The sequence below is a fragment of the Notothenia coriiceps genome, unplaced genomic scaffold (assembly GCF_000735185.1).
Source record: "Notothenia coriiceps isolate Sejong01 unplaced genomic scaffold, NC01 NC01_scaffold00037244, whole genome shotgun sequence".
NCBI lineage: Eukaryota > Metazoa > Chordata > Actinopteri > Perciformes > Nototheniidae > Notothenia > Notothenia coriiceps.
In genome coordinates, this window is record NW_011369945.1 from 11,039,198 (window position 1) to 11,053,202 (window position 14,005).

General features: G+C 41.9%; 1 long non-coding RNA gene across 1 annotated transcript in view; it reads left to right on the top strand.

Moving 5' to 3' along the window:
* Nucleotides 1-14,005, top strand: part of LOC104964683 (uncharacterized) — a 20,749-nt gene that overhangs the window by 2,902 nt on the left and 3,842 nt on the right. Inside the window, exon 2 of the long non-coding RNA XR_800449.1 lies at nt 6,572-6,577. This is a non-coding gene — a long non-coding RNA (uncharacterized lncRNA). The remainder of the gene's footprint in view (nt 1-6,571; nt 6,578-14,005) is intronic.

The following is a 14,005-nucleotide window of genomic DNA, read 5'->3' on the forward strand; positions in this document are numbered from 1 at the left end:
CTTTTGAAAATCACGTGATCGGCTCCGATCCCCGATCACGTGATTGGATCGGGACATCTCCAACCATAAGCGAAACAGATTACCTGACATCTTCAAACTGTCTAATTATTCTTTCTTTATACATTTTCTTAGACCCAAATATGTTCATACAATCATTTAGTAAATCAACATTTCAAGGGGAAATCATGAAAGCCGGTCCTCACCCTCCCTGCCTCCCTTATCTCCTCTGTCGTGTGTGTTACTTTCACCTTGGCATGCAGCATCCTCCTTCCTCGTCTGTGCTCCTCTTCCAGGACCCCTGAGCTGTCCTGGGAGGTGCCTTTACTAAGGGATTTCTCTTCATTGACTTCCTGGGTAAATTGATTTTAATAGCCAACACTTGGGGCCTTTTCTCACGGTCTCCTCTTTCAGCAGCGGCAGGCTCCGTCACGCCCTGCCATATTTCTCCACTCAGGACGTCTGGGCTATTTTCCAGGGCTATTGGAATAAGAACTGACGAATCCCTTTCAAGGTCCCAAGGAGATAATCTCCTGTCATTTCTGATTTGCATAACATTATTTAAAATTTAATGTAATGGCATTAAGCAATAGAAGACCCTCCCTTTTCTGTGAGCCCACATCTGTTTGCGGTGTGTGCACAAATGTGTTCATACACTGCAGGGGCTCATCTCCTTTATGGGGTAACAGGAAGTCCCCCTTCCTCCCTGTGCTCTTCTGCCTTGTCTTCCCATCTTCCCAGAGAGACCCCCTCCCTCCAATCCGTCCCAGCTAACTGAGAATATCACGACACTGTACTGAGATAATCAACTGATAGCTCAAAGCAGATGAAAGAGGTATCAGATCTATTTATCTGACACACACACACACACACACACACACACACACACACACACACACACACACACACACACACACACACACACACACACACACACACACACACACACACACACACAGCTAACAAAGCAGTGTGTTTCAGGGTACGGGGCCAAGGCATAGCCCAGAGGACCGAGGGCCGGATACCATTCCATTTGTCGGATCCGTACGTGTCCTACTTAGAAGGCTGCAATGGGACTCAATTAGGCTGGAACCAAGACGAGCTGATAACTTAATTTATTAATGAATACAATGGGATGGAGAATGGAGGGATGAGCTTGCTCGTTTGTTCGGGGCTGGCTAGGCCAAACAGCTTCACTACAATAACGTGCTTTCATCGGGACGGAGGTGGGTCAAACAGGGATTACGCAATGGACACTTTAATGACTGTGTGGTGAGTTTGTGAAAAGGGGAACTATTAAAACAGTGTTGTTTCATTACGTGATTAAGTTTGAGCAAAACAAATTGTTATTCAGTGCTATGATAAGTCACTATCTAATCTTGCTTTCTGGTTATGTTTTTCAGTGTATTCCTAAAAAACAGATGCACACAAACCACACACACTTGCATCCAGACTTGAACTCAGGTAAACGTGTACACAATGTGCAATTGCATTACTGATACATGGTGCACATACACACATGGAAGAAAGGCCAACACACACAGAAACACGCCATTACACTGCAGACAGACAAGCGCACAAACACACACAAACTCAGGCACACCATCTCTATTCTCTGAGGTAGATGACATTAAAAATAAATTCATTCAGAGTCAATTTGGAGAATGTTTGGCGATGCAGGGCAGGAATACCATCTGAGCTCTGGGAATTGTAGATTGCTCCCCCTCTCCCTAAGGCATGCTCTTTGTCTATCTATTTGGTGTGATTAAAAATACAATGATGAATGCATATTTCTTCCAGATGAATAACTTGAAGGGGTTGGCAGCAGATGAATCAGAGAGCAGTGTGTTGGTAGAGAGACTAGCCAGGTCAGACTGAGTCACAGTCAGATCCTCTGCAGGCTGGACTAAAAGAGGTCATCTGGACAACAGTCTACCACATGGGGCTGGAGCTGGTTACATTAAAGCTGCAGGCAAGACTTTTATGTAAAAACAAAACATCTAATCATCCTGAAAATGGAGCTGCACTGAAACTAAATTCCCATTCAGCAATTTTAGAGTAGTAATATTCATCTCTATTGTCAGGTTGGCTCATGAATAACATACTGTTCACACATAAAAGTGATACATTGAGCATCTGGACAAAACCATGTTCTGGTTAGGAGTTCATAAGAACAAATCTAGGGAAGGCTCAAACTGGCTGCAACCAACACTATCTGCAACAGGGACATTTTGTTTAGACTTTCTCAATGCAATCACATTGACGGCCATCAATTAATGTTTGTCAATTTAAAAAAAAATACAAAGTTACAGCTGCTGCTATTCGGGGAAGCCAATGGTTGAAGACGCTTTGTGGAGCTTTATTTAGGTCATAAATGTTAAATGTTGGAAACAATTGCATTTTGTTCCGCCACTCAAAGCTCAGCCCCGACTGTTCTTTGTGCTAATGTAAACACACAAACACATACATGTATTCATGCACCATACATCCACACACACAGTCAGCTACATGTGAAACCTAAGCCTCCCCAGTGCCTTGGGAGGGTCCGGGCTTGAAGGGGAGCGTTTGAGGCTCATATCCCCAGTAGAGACCGCTGCTGGCAGGGCTACTGAGTACCCCCCCCCCTCCTATTGCCCCCTACAAACCAGTGAAAGAGGAAGGCCCTCCTCTCCTTACATGTCAACTTCAGAGAGCATGCCTCTTGCTGCCTCAAAGCTTTGATACCAAAATAGTCCAGGAAGCCTCTGTCTTAAAAATGCCCCAGCAGACCCTGATTCCGGGGATAGAGGGAGGGAAGAGAAAGCAAGAAGCTGGAAAGACAGAAAACACAGGAGGACTACAATATTACTGGAAAGTGAAGAAAGATCGAAAGGCTTCGTATGACTGTTCAACTCGGTAGTGTACTGCAAATTACTCAAACAACAAGATTCAATCTCGACCAACAAATAAGTATTTCCTTTTTTTTCTTTTTAAATGAACTGAATTTGCACTGGAGGACAGGATGAAGAAAGGTGTGAAAGGCCTCCTCTGAGATCCTTGGCTTGCAGGTCTTACAGAGCATCCAGTATGAAACATATGTATATAAATAATACATAAGCAATGTTATTCATAGCTGAGCAAAAGAATGCTTTAATAATAGAATTGGTGGTGAGTTTAGAGAGCAGAAGAACAATTGAATATTGGAAAGAAGTCTGTTTTTAATGATCTGCTGCTGAAGTGAAAGAGGGGGAGAGATAAGGCAAAGAGATGCTTGGACGGATGGAAGGACTGAAAGAGGGGGAGACTTCATTTTGGGTTTTATGATCATTTTCAAAAAATATTAAAATGTGCAACTTTCTGAGGGACGGTGAAAGAAACATTGAAGTATGACACTACAGAACACGTTTTCATTCAATAGTGAGGCAATGGCTTTCATGTAACTCAGTGCTGAGGTGTGAAATACAGTATGATAAGGACTATGATAAGACCTTACAAACTGAAAAACTCACTATTGAATATGGGATAGGAGAGAAAACAATGACAACGTTACCCGAGAATATCCCGTTTACAAGACTGTCATATTTTTTTTAACTGTTGTCATTACACAGTACAGGTACTATGTGACTAAATGGTTTCTCTGCATTTGACCCATCCTAGTGTTAGGTTTATGAGGTCTTCTCACCAACCAAATGTTTTGAAGGTTTCGGTCATGGTAACAAGCTACTCCCTCATCTTGTCATAGGAGAGAAAGTGAATTGCTTAAAGGGCAGATGTGCAAGTACTGGAAGAAGGGAGGTGAGCTGCGTTCTGCTGAGGCTGTAACTTTTTGGGGGTTACTACTCTATTACTAGTGGTTGTTAAAAAGTAAAACCATAATACATCTCCTAAAACATCTCATTCAAACACATGTCTTATTCAAGTTTAGCAAAAAAAAGTGAAATGTTACAAGACTACGTTTGAACAATATTTACACACCGAACGCACCCTAATACAACTCTATTGAACCTCCATTCACCAGATGCTAACAGCTAACAGATGATGTTAACTGGCATTCGTATGACTGGCTTCAAAACTTTTTTTCACATGGTAACAAACATCAGGGCAAACATAGGTTACTTCCATTCTAGACATATTGATAGTGAGTTCCCCAAGAGTCCACAGCATATTTCTTATCATTCCCTGAATTACAGAAACTTTGAGTCTTGCGGTACTACAGACAAGTGAGTACCATCATGTTTTCACAATGTTGGCACCGAATTGTTACTGAAGTATCTGTTCTCGTGATATCCTTTCTTAGGACTGAGAGTGAAAAGTAGAGCCTTTCCTAGAAGTGCAGATGCTCCAGCATTGAGTAGATCTCCACATCATGCCTGCACCTGGACTACAGACATGTGGGTTCATACAGCAGTATGGCAGAGAGTAAGAAGGGGACTAGCACTTACTGGACTCCCCTCTCTGCTGTTCGGCTCGACATGCTACATTGCAGACCTGTTTGGCTGACTTGATGGCCGTCTTGGTTTACGGGCCAGCTCACTTGCCCAGTTAGCCAGAAGGCCTATGTTGCCACAGTGGCTCATTCTGCAGGGAGACCTATTGGTCTATTCAGCTCCAAGCTCCCCTACTTACTCAACACATAGGTCTGGGTTACCTTGCTCATTCAGCAATGCCTAGCACTAGTCAGATGAAAGCACTTGCACCTGTCAAACAAACTGCTGGATCTGTGATAAATTAATGATCAAATGGCTGACTGAGAAGAACAGTGGCACTACAGAGTCATGTAAGAAGCAAAGCAAAAGAAAGGTAAAAAGATGGAAAGGGTGAGAGACGAAAAGAAAGAAAGAGAGAGAGAGAGAGAGAGAGAGAGAGAGAGAGAGAGAGAGGACAACAGAATGGTAAAGAAAGAGAAGGAAAATACGAGATTGGATATATGAAGATAGGGACGGAAGAATAGAAAGAGAAACTGATATCAAAACCAAACATATTAACGTGTGTGTGTGTGTGTGTGTGCGTGCGTGCGTGCGTGCGTGCGTGCGTGTGTGCGTGCGTGCGTGCGTGCGTGCGTGTGTGCGTGCGTGTGTGTGCGTAGTTTCATGTGCCTTCAAAGTAAGAGTGGTGGGAGCAGCTTCTGAGTCGGGGTTGCTACAGTCCCCTCTAGTTTGTGCAACACACAACGCAGTGGCCATATTAGTTTTTACCCTTTAGTATTACTCTTATTATTAGTAGTAATTTATGCTATACTTATTTTGAGGTCCTTTTATGATCAATTCAAACTGTTCTAAGCAAACATCTTGCATTCAAAAGCTGCCTACAAACCTAAAATGGTGTATTAGTTTGTGACAGTGTTCGTAAACATATACACTTTGATAGAACAGCTTTTTCTTATAGACGAGAGAATAATATCAAATCAAAAGACTTCCTCCAAACACAGTCAAAATTCATTATTCATCTGCAGTACTTTTGTGGGGGGGCTTAACACAGGCACACACTCCGTCTGTGTGCGTGATTGAATATACTTTAGGGGGCGAGAGATTGCTTATGGCTTCTGAGGGAAAAAAGGGAGAAGATGTCAGAAAAGGGTTTGTGTAAACAACGGATGATTGTGGGTTCTTGTAGTCGCTGTGAGTGACTGGAGACTTGTTCATCTCGGCACATTTCCATCCCCATTATGTCGTCCAGGCATTGTGATGGGAGCGCGGCAGCTCATCTCATATGCAGTTATCCAGCTAACTACCAGCCTTCCCCCTGCTGCTCCACCGGCCTTTGATAAGAACAGAGGGAAATTAAAATCATGAACCTGAATTATGAATCCAATGACAAGACTCTCTTGGCTATCTCTCCTCCGCTCTCTCACTTGTACTCCTGTTCTTTACTTCCCTTTCATTCCCAGTGTTGTTCTCTTTCGCTTTTTTCTTTTTCCCCAACACCGCACCCCCTTCTCTTTCGGTTACTGAGGATTCAACTGCTAGCATATTCCATAAGAGAGAGGGGAAAAGTTTCAAACGACGAAAACACACAGTTTGATAAAAACTGACGAGGGACTCAATTAAGGCTTCGCTGTCAAAGCAAGAGTGATATTTTATTAAGTGGCAGTGTGCCATTCGATGGGTACATCAAGCGACACATCTGTAGACGAGAGGACTGCAGCAGCCGGGTAAGAGGGACACGTGTTGCCGCTTTCAGGAAACATCAGTCGAACGTCACTTCATCACGTCTGCTGAAAAATTAAGAGGCCGCGAAATTAGGATGCTCATTTACTTTTTCATTGCACCACCCTTCGAATATGTGGCTGTCCTCCTTTTCTTTCCATTTATTTCGAACACATCCGAGCACAAAGACTCCTGGTATTAGCTTTTGTTACATTACCACCAGAACAAGAGCGACCAAGTTTCTGCCACATCAGACAGGGGAAACAACCAAAGACCCCGCATTGTCGCCGAGCCGCTTTTAAGAAACAGATTTATAGGCCAGCGCATAGGCTGGCTTTGTAACTTATGTTTCGCTTGTAATTCTGTTTCCATGACTCCTGATTCAGTATATTAAAACAGGTGAAGTAAACGTGGCAGAAACATTGCCGTTATCTTGTGAACAGGGACAGCTATCTGTGTTGAAATAATGATATTTGACAACATTTTAGACAGAATAAGCTCAGCGCGAGATGTATTCAAAAATAACAATTGTGTCAAATCAAGATGAGCCTTAACTGGCATGTCAGTTTCACAAGTGTACTGTGAGGATTCTCTTACGACTACAATGACAGCACTAAAATCATTTAATGCTATATTGTATACGACATGTATCCTGTTTTTCTCTGAAGAGAAAATACATTTTTCTCTCAGGTTTGTACTTTGTTGTCTCACAGATCTGATGACTGGGTGCTTCGGCTTTGACCCAAACAGACTTTACTATTGTTTGCATATATAAATTAAAACCCAGTCTACCGTTGAATTCATTTGAAGTCGCTCTGGTTGAGAAACTCAGACAAAGACAGCTACATTCCCTTTTTACATTTGGGGTAAACAGAGGATTTGAGTATCAATGGTATATACACGCCTGGTTGTTTGTGTGGACAACCGCTTATATATTCAGCAAGTTCCACTCTACTTTAAATTTCTTTTTAAATAAAAGTAAAGTTAATCCTTCAGAGAGCAGACATGGTGGTGTAGTTAAAAAGGAAACAGCAGCGCTCTGATGTTCCTGGAAGGGGCCATGGTGTTACAGCGAGATTAAACTTTAATTCTGAAGTCTCTCTTGTAATTGAGATTCTCTTGTAGGATGTCGTAGTACAGAGAAAAAAAAAAACCCTTTCCACCCAACACACACTCACCAATATGTGTGTGCATTGGTTTACATGTTGTATGGGTCTGCATGCCAACATGTCTACACTATGTGTGTGTAAGCACGTGGTGGAGCTGACACTGGGCTGTACAGGAGCTCAGCGCTGACCATACATAGTCTGTTTCATGTAGAACAAAAGCTCTGTTGGAAGACACAAAAGGCCAGGTTCAAAAGCATCGCAGGCGTCAGGAGCCCAGGCCTAGATACATGAAACAATCAGTGTAAACTTGTCCACAGCTAAGAGGGCTGTGATGCCCATACAGCAATGCTCCTCGCGCTCAACGGGCACGGCTCTGTCCACATAACACAAGATTAAAGATCAAACACTGGCGTTGATGATGAGCGCAAAGGACTGTTGTTGTGTTTTTATCATTGATTAATAAGTTGCTCCCAAGACGAGGGATAATGTATGCATGCTGCGACTGGAAGCTCTGTTCTGTGTAGTTGGCATGGGGGTGTGGAGGGTAGAGAAAAAGCAGGGGACATATATGCAAAGGAGGTTTGCTTACATGTACTGTACATGCGTGTTTACAGCTGAATATTATATGATATTGAGATGAGTGACGGTGGCCACATTTTAATGACAGCTAGCGGAGATACTGACGGATTCAGGCACTGACGATCTGAATCGAGGTTACTGCACTTGTAAGGATTTGCTTTGGTGTCTGGTGGTGCAAACATAAACAACATAAGACAATGAGTTGTAAGAGGTCAAAATGTAACGATTGCAAAAAGAAAATATTTTTAAAATACTACTTAAAATTAAAAAGAGCATAAAGACAAGTATTTACAGCAAATGTAAATATACAAAATAATCTATATATGACGATATATGACAAACTGCAGTGTATTATATTATTATAAATACTTGGAAAACCTAAGAGTTCCTGAACAAGCGGAAGTTATTATATACAGTAATAAAGAAAATATACACACACAGCCTAAATGTCTGAAGGTCCCACCCCCCCTTCCTGTTTGTCCCTAATTTCTTCTCCTCTCCCTCCATCACTCTCTCCAGGATATTTATGAGTGATAGATCTGTCAGCGCTCGCGCTAAACAAATGAAAGTTGCAGCTTGTGCCATAGAGGCAACGCTTTCATCAGCGCTCGGCTTTGTTTGAAGTGAGCCCCCGCCTCTCTCTCGTACCACCGTTGAACTTGATGAGTTACTAGTTGGGAATGTGACATTTACATTCAGCTACCACATGTAGCATAACCGTGTTTATATTTCAGCTTCAGAAAGCGTATGTGGTATTATTGGTCTGTCGTGTGATTTTATAACATTTCATTAAGAGTTACATTTGAGTGCTCTAAGGAAATGAAAACTCATAACAGTAGTCAGTGTTGTTATCACCAGATAAAAGTTCAACTCAAATCAGACAGGCTATGTTTAACATATCAGTCATGTCCTTTTTTTAAGTAGAGTATTGTGAATTTAACATCATCTGAAATCTGAAGTATACTTTTTATGAACTGAGCACTGATTTACCAATACGGATTTCAGTTTTACTCTATAGTTAAACATCCACTAAATATGACTTTGGAGCAGATTTTTGCAAACCACCACCACCAAATGTTAGGCCACTAATGCAGGAAGCGAGTTATTTTCTCCCATTACCCCCTTAGATACTCAGTTCTAGTGGAACTAGAGCAGGGGTGTCAAACTCAAGGCCCGGGGGCCAAATCCGGCCCGCGGCTTCATTTCATGTGGCCCGCAAGAGCTTGCAAAAAATATATTAAGTTTATTATACAGTTACATGCCGATTTACAGAAAGCTCTTGCGGGCCACATGAAATGAAGCCGCGGGCCGGATTTGGCCCCCGNTATCTTCCTTTACAAGTTTAAGCCGAGACTAGCATCGTTGTAGCCCGGTAAAGCACTCCCGTAGAATTCGCAAACATACTCGCGGCCACCTCAAAGAGTCCGGAGGCCGTCGGTCGAAAGCACTCGTCCACCGTTTTTAGAAACCGTACGGTTTTTTTAATGGCCTTCCTGGAACGCTTTACAAGTAAAGGCACAACTTAAACACACAGTTAAAACGGGAAAGCATACCGTGAGCACTCCCGTAAGAACAATAGTAGACACGGGAGCCGGTAAGTGGGGCTAGTATCACTCCCGCTTACGGGCTACCGTGGCTACTATTGTGCTTCTACTGTGCTGAACTGTTCTACGGAGTGCTCACGGAAATTCTTCAACGCGCGAGTGCTTCAACGACGGCCTCGGACCCTTTGGAGGTGCCGCCAGATGCTACCGAATTTCTACCGAGGAGTGCTTACGGGGCTGCAACGATGCTAGTCCGCTTAAACTTGAAAGGAAATAGCACACCAGGTAGACCACAGTTAAAGCCCTCGCACACTGTCCCCGAAATTCTTTGTCCGAAGTACTAGGTTTTTTAATCGTAGCTTGTTCTAGTCCGTCCGTCCGTAGTGTTCATTTTTTTTACATATAATGTATCTTGTCTTTTGGGCTCCATTCCTACTATTTCGTTACTTTCTCACGTTTCTTTAACGGTTACTGATAGTTGCGGGAAAACAAAAAAAGGTCCACTTTGTAAAGGGTCAACACTGTCATGGAAGGTGGTCCATCACGTGTAAAGGGGTCTAGTGGAGAGTCTCCCTTTCGTCTTTTACTTCCTCTTCCCTTCACGAGCTCTTTGTGCTACCTGAAAGGAAAGAGAGGTTACGTTCGAAGTTGAACGAAGTATGGGATTTCCGGAATACAAGACAAAGTCTTTACAACGGTCCGTGTGACTAATTAGCTTATGACATGACACTCATTTTCTTTGAGAAGTTGTACATAAGGGTACCTAAATACATATGTAGAGGGTTCCAAAAGGGGTTCTCTACCTTAACTTTGTGTATCTAACTATCGAATAAAAATTTAGAAGAAAAAGATGTATAGATGTCGTGTCATACAATTGCAAAAAAAGAGGAATACTGTATTTGAGGGGTCAACGGTCTTAGGTACTTTCGTCAACACGAGCCACGGTCGAACCGACGATACGAGAGAATGGTCTTAGTTCTACCTAAACCCGATTAGACAGTTGGCTCCTCCGGCGAGGAGTCAGAGGAAACCAGAGGAAAGTACAGCTTTTTCCTGCCCACAGATGGTCAAAAAGGATGTCACTAAAGTAATTGTTCTCTGTACGTTACTTTGTTCTCCCTTTTTGATCCAGTACCTAAAGTGTATTGCGTGACGTAGGGTCACATAGGGTGTCATGGAGTCTAGAGGTGGTCCTCGGTACATCCTAGGTAGACCCACCGACAATTTACGTCTTCATTTTTCTCACCCGTACGTCCTCCATTTTTTTCTCGAGTTACATAATCCTAGGTCGGTGGGGTGATCAAAACATATGCTGTCGACACGAGATATTGTGTGACTGTTCTAATTCCACGTTTGTATATTTGTTTATCTGTTAGACGTACGAATCGAACTTCGTAACTCGTTTCGACGGAGGGGAGAGAAAGAAGAAGACGTGGAGCCACTTTGACGTCAACCCTGCCCTTTCTCACCTCTATTTAATCTCCGACGATCATCTGGTTGTTTTATTGCACAACAAAATCATGTAAACATATTATGTAAATAACCCAATTTGTGTTCTGTGAAACTGAAAAGGATATAATATATTATTTTGAAGGCGAGTTGACAGGAAGTTGTTGTTGCTATGGAAACAACATTATGGAGAAAATTTAATATCTTCTACATATAAAGACGGATAAAGTAAAGAACAAAGTCTGAAAATATCCGTACGGTATCATAGTACTTTAACATAATTGTTTTTATTACTTTCGTTGCAGTTGTATGTCTTAAATGTAATGTAAATGTTGCCTTCGTGTGTGGTTCGGGGCCATCTTTGTGCGAAATTCACAATTCAATATTCGTGTGTCCATCGGGTGTACATTTCGGGACAGTGTGACAGGGGCTTTAGCTACTGACTACAGCTGGTTAGCGTAACTTAGTATGAACACTAAAAACAGCTAGCATGACTCTGTCCAAAGGTAGTCCAGCTACCATACTCTCTAAAGTTGATAATTTACTACATTTTATATAAAATATTTGATTTGATATGAAACCAAAACATATGAGTATTTTAGGATAGTATTTCTACTTTTACTCCAGTGAAGAATCTACTTCTTCCTCCTTTGCCTATATATGTGTCTAATAACCCAACACTAGCTGCACATCTCACTGTTGGTATGAAAGATACTTGAAAGATACTGTAAGCTTAAACAATGGTGGCAGATTAATTGCAAAATACATTAAAGTGTTACCCATCATCTCCTCTAAATCCTTTCAAGGAAGGGTGAGGCATAGTTCCCAAAATCTGACTATTTCCTGAAGAAATCATGGACTCTATGTGAAGCTGTTGAACTAATTCCTCAAAGCATCTTTCTGACCACAAGTGCAACCGTAGCCCAATCCTTCATGCCAGCAAAAACAAAAAGTATACATTAATAAATAAAAACTTGAAACCTGATTTCAGCATGCTGAAGATAAAAGACCCTCTTGATATAGTATTGGGAGGGGTCAAGGCAGTGCTACACATGGCAGGGTGGTTGATGAAGGGCCCGCAGCTCCCCAACAACTTATTTTCGGTGGGTTTATCCGTCAACCATGTTGATTCCATTAGCTGGGATCTGACAGCGAATGGCTGAGCTCCAAGCACTATCAGTCTCACATCAGAAGCTAGTGAGAGAAAGAGAGATGGGGAAAGAGTGAGGTAAATAATGACTGGTACTTTTACTGTATGACTCCTCTTCTTTAAACACCCCTCCCCAAGCCATGACCGTATCCAACAGCATGAAGCGGCATGACAGGGGAGTCAAATACATGCAGTCAAAAGATTAATGGGAACCTTCAAATCTTGGGGCAGAATTTCACTCATGAATATGATGACAATGACAGCGGGAATACAGTTGACAAGATGATGACAACGACCATTATGGCAGCATTAGAGGCCGGCAGCATTATACCGGGCCCTGCTTGAAGTGGGTCAGAGCCCTAATGCCTTCTTTGTGAATGTGACAAAGTGTGAAACGACTGCCGCTGCTGCCTTGTTATACCCTTTTCCCACGCACAGCCACATAAATCTCCTGCTCATTTACTGCTGGCACGTTTGAAATTCAATTCCCCGGAAACTGGTTCTGAAAAGACACTTCAGGTCCGGCAAGTTATCGGTTCAGGCAATACCCATCCCCATTTAGGCCGAACTGAATTAGATCTGGGGAAAAGGGAATGGGGTCAGACCGCCATATTTCATCTTTAAACCAAAGCTCATATTTTTTGTCTGAGCTTCCTCCCAGCCCGCCTGTCTCCATGAAGGCATTTGATGCTCGAATTTACCCCAAGTCTAAAATTACCTTTCTTCAGCGTCGCCTCCTTTTCCCGCTTTCAGTCAATCAACCCCGACTTGTTATTACAATTTCCCCTCAAAATGTGCCATGGATGGATCTATCCAGTGTAATGACGATGGAAGTCACACTAAACAGGACGGCTGTGTCTGTCACGACCAAAGGGGCAGCTTTAACTACGAATAGGGGGCAAATGACTGGGAAGAATGAAACATTACTCATTTAGGGGGTAATGAATTTGAACATGATTAAAAGTCCCTCATTCTGTTGAGCTCACACCCAAACAATCCAAGCTGGCTCAAAGTCAGGGTTTGACAGAGCAATTTGTATGATGCCTGAGAACTCATTAGCTGAGAAAGCTAATTAAAGCTTTCTGAATGGTTCCTTGACCTGTGAAATCTGCAGGCCGGGCAACCGTGAGAGAAGACAGAAGAAAGTAGAAATCTTGATTAAAACTCAATAGAAGCTCACTACTAGAATTGATTGTTTAAGCTCATTCCAAGTCATGCAGGTTGGACATTATAAGATCTAATCTGTTGAGAGAAACATGGACCAAAAACACCTCTAACATCTATGGGCTCTGCCTAATCGATTCTTGAAAATTAGGTTATACACAGAAGTTGTTGAATTTGATCTATTTTGTAGTTCCGTTGGGCACACAACAGCTTTCGCTTTTACAGCTTCTTTAACAAGGAAGTACCAAATGCACCAGTACAGTTTCAAGTATCTATTCTATTTTATTCATTAGTCAGCTATAAGATTTTACTTCAAGAGAGATCGAGAGCAATATGTAAAACAATATTTTTTTGTTGGATGGATGAACAAATTAAGTGTGGTTTTAAGAAAAAACGAATCATTCTAATAGTCTTGTAATTTATATATATAGTATATAGTACTCTCCGAAATATAAAACAATTATATAATAAAACATCTGTATCACATGCATGGACTGTATAACAACTCGATGATACTGCCGATGTCATGCTTACAATTACATGGTTATGAAGGATATCAATTAAGTGAAAAGTAGGGTCATCTCCTGACCAGTGTTGTGCTAGTTACTGCAAACCAGAAACTAGTTACCATTATCAGTTACTTCATTTCAAAAGTAACTCAGTTACTTTACTGATGATTACTTACTGTGAACAGTAACACATTAGTTACTTAAAAAAAGGCTCCCATTAATGCCCTTATAGCCTTCGTTGCAGTACTGTTATTGCATCGGAGAATAATACAATCTGTTGATCAAGAAATAGAAATAGAAATAGTAGAAATAGCCTTCATGTGTTCTACAACATACCGTGCAATGGCTTTATCAACTTTTCCCTGGCTAGCAGTCCCTC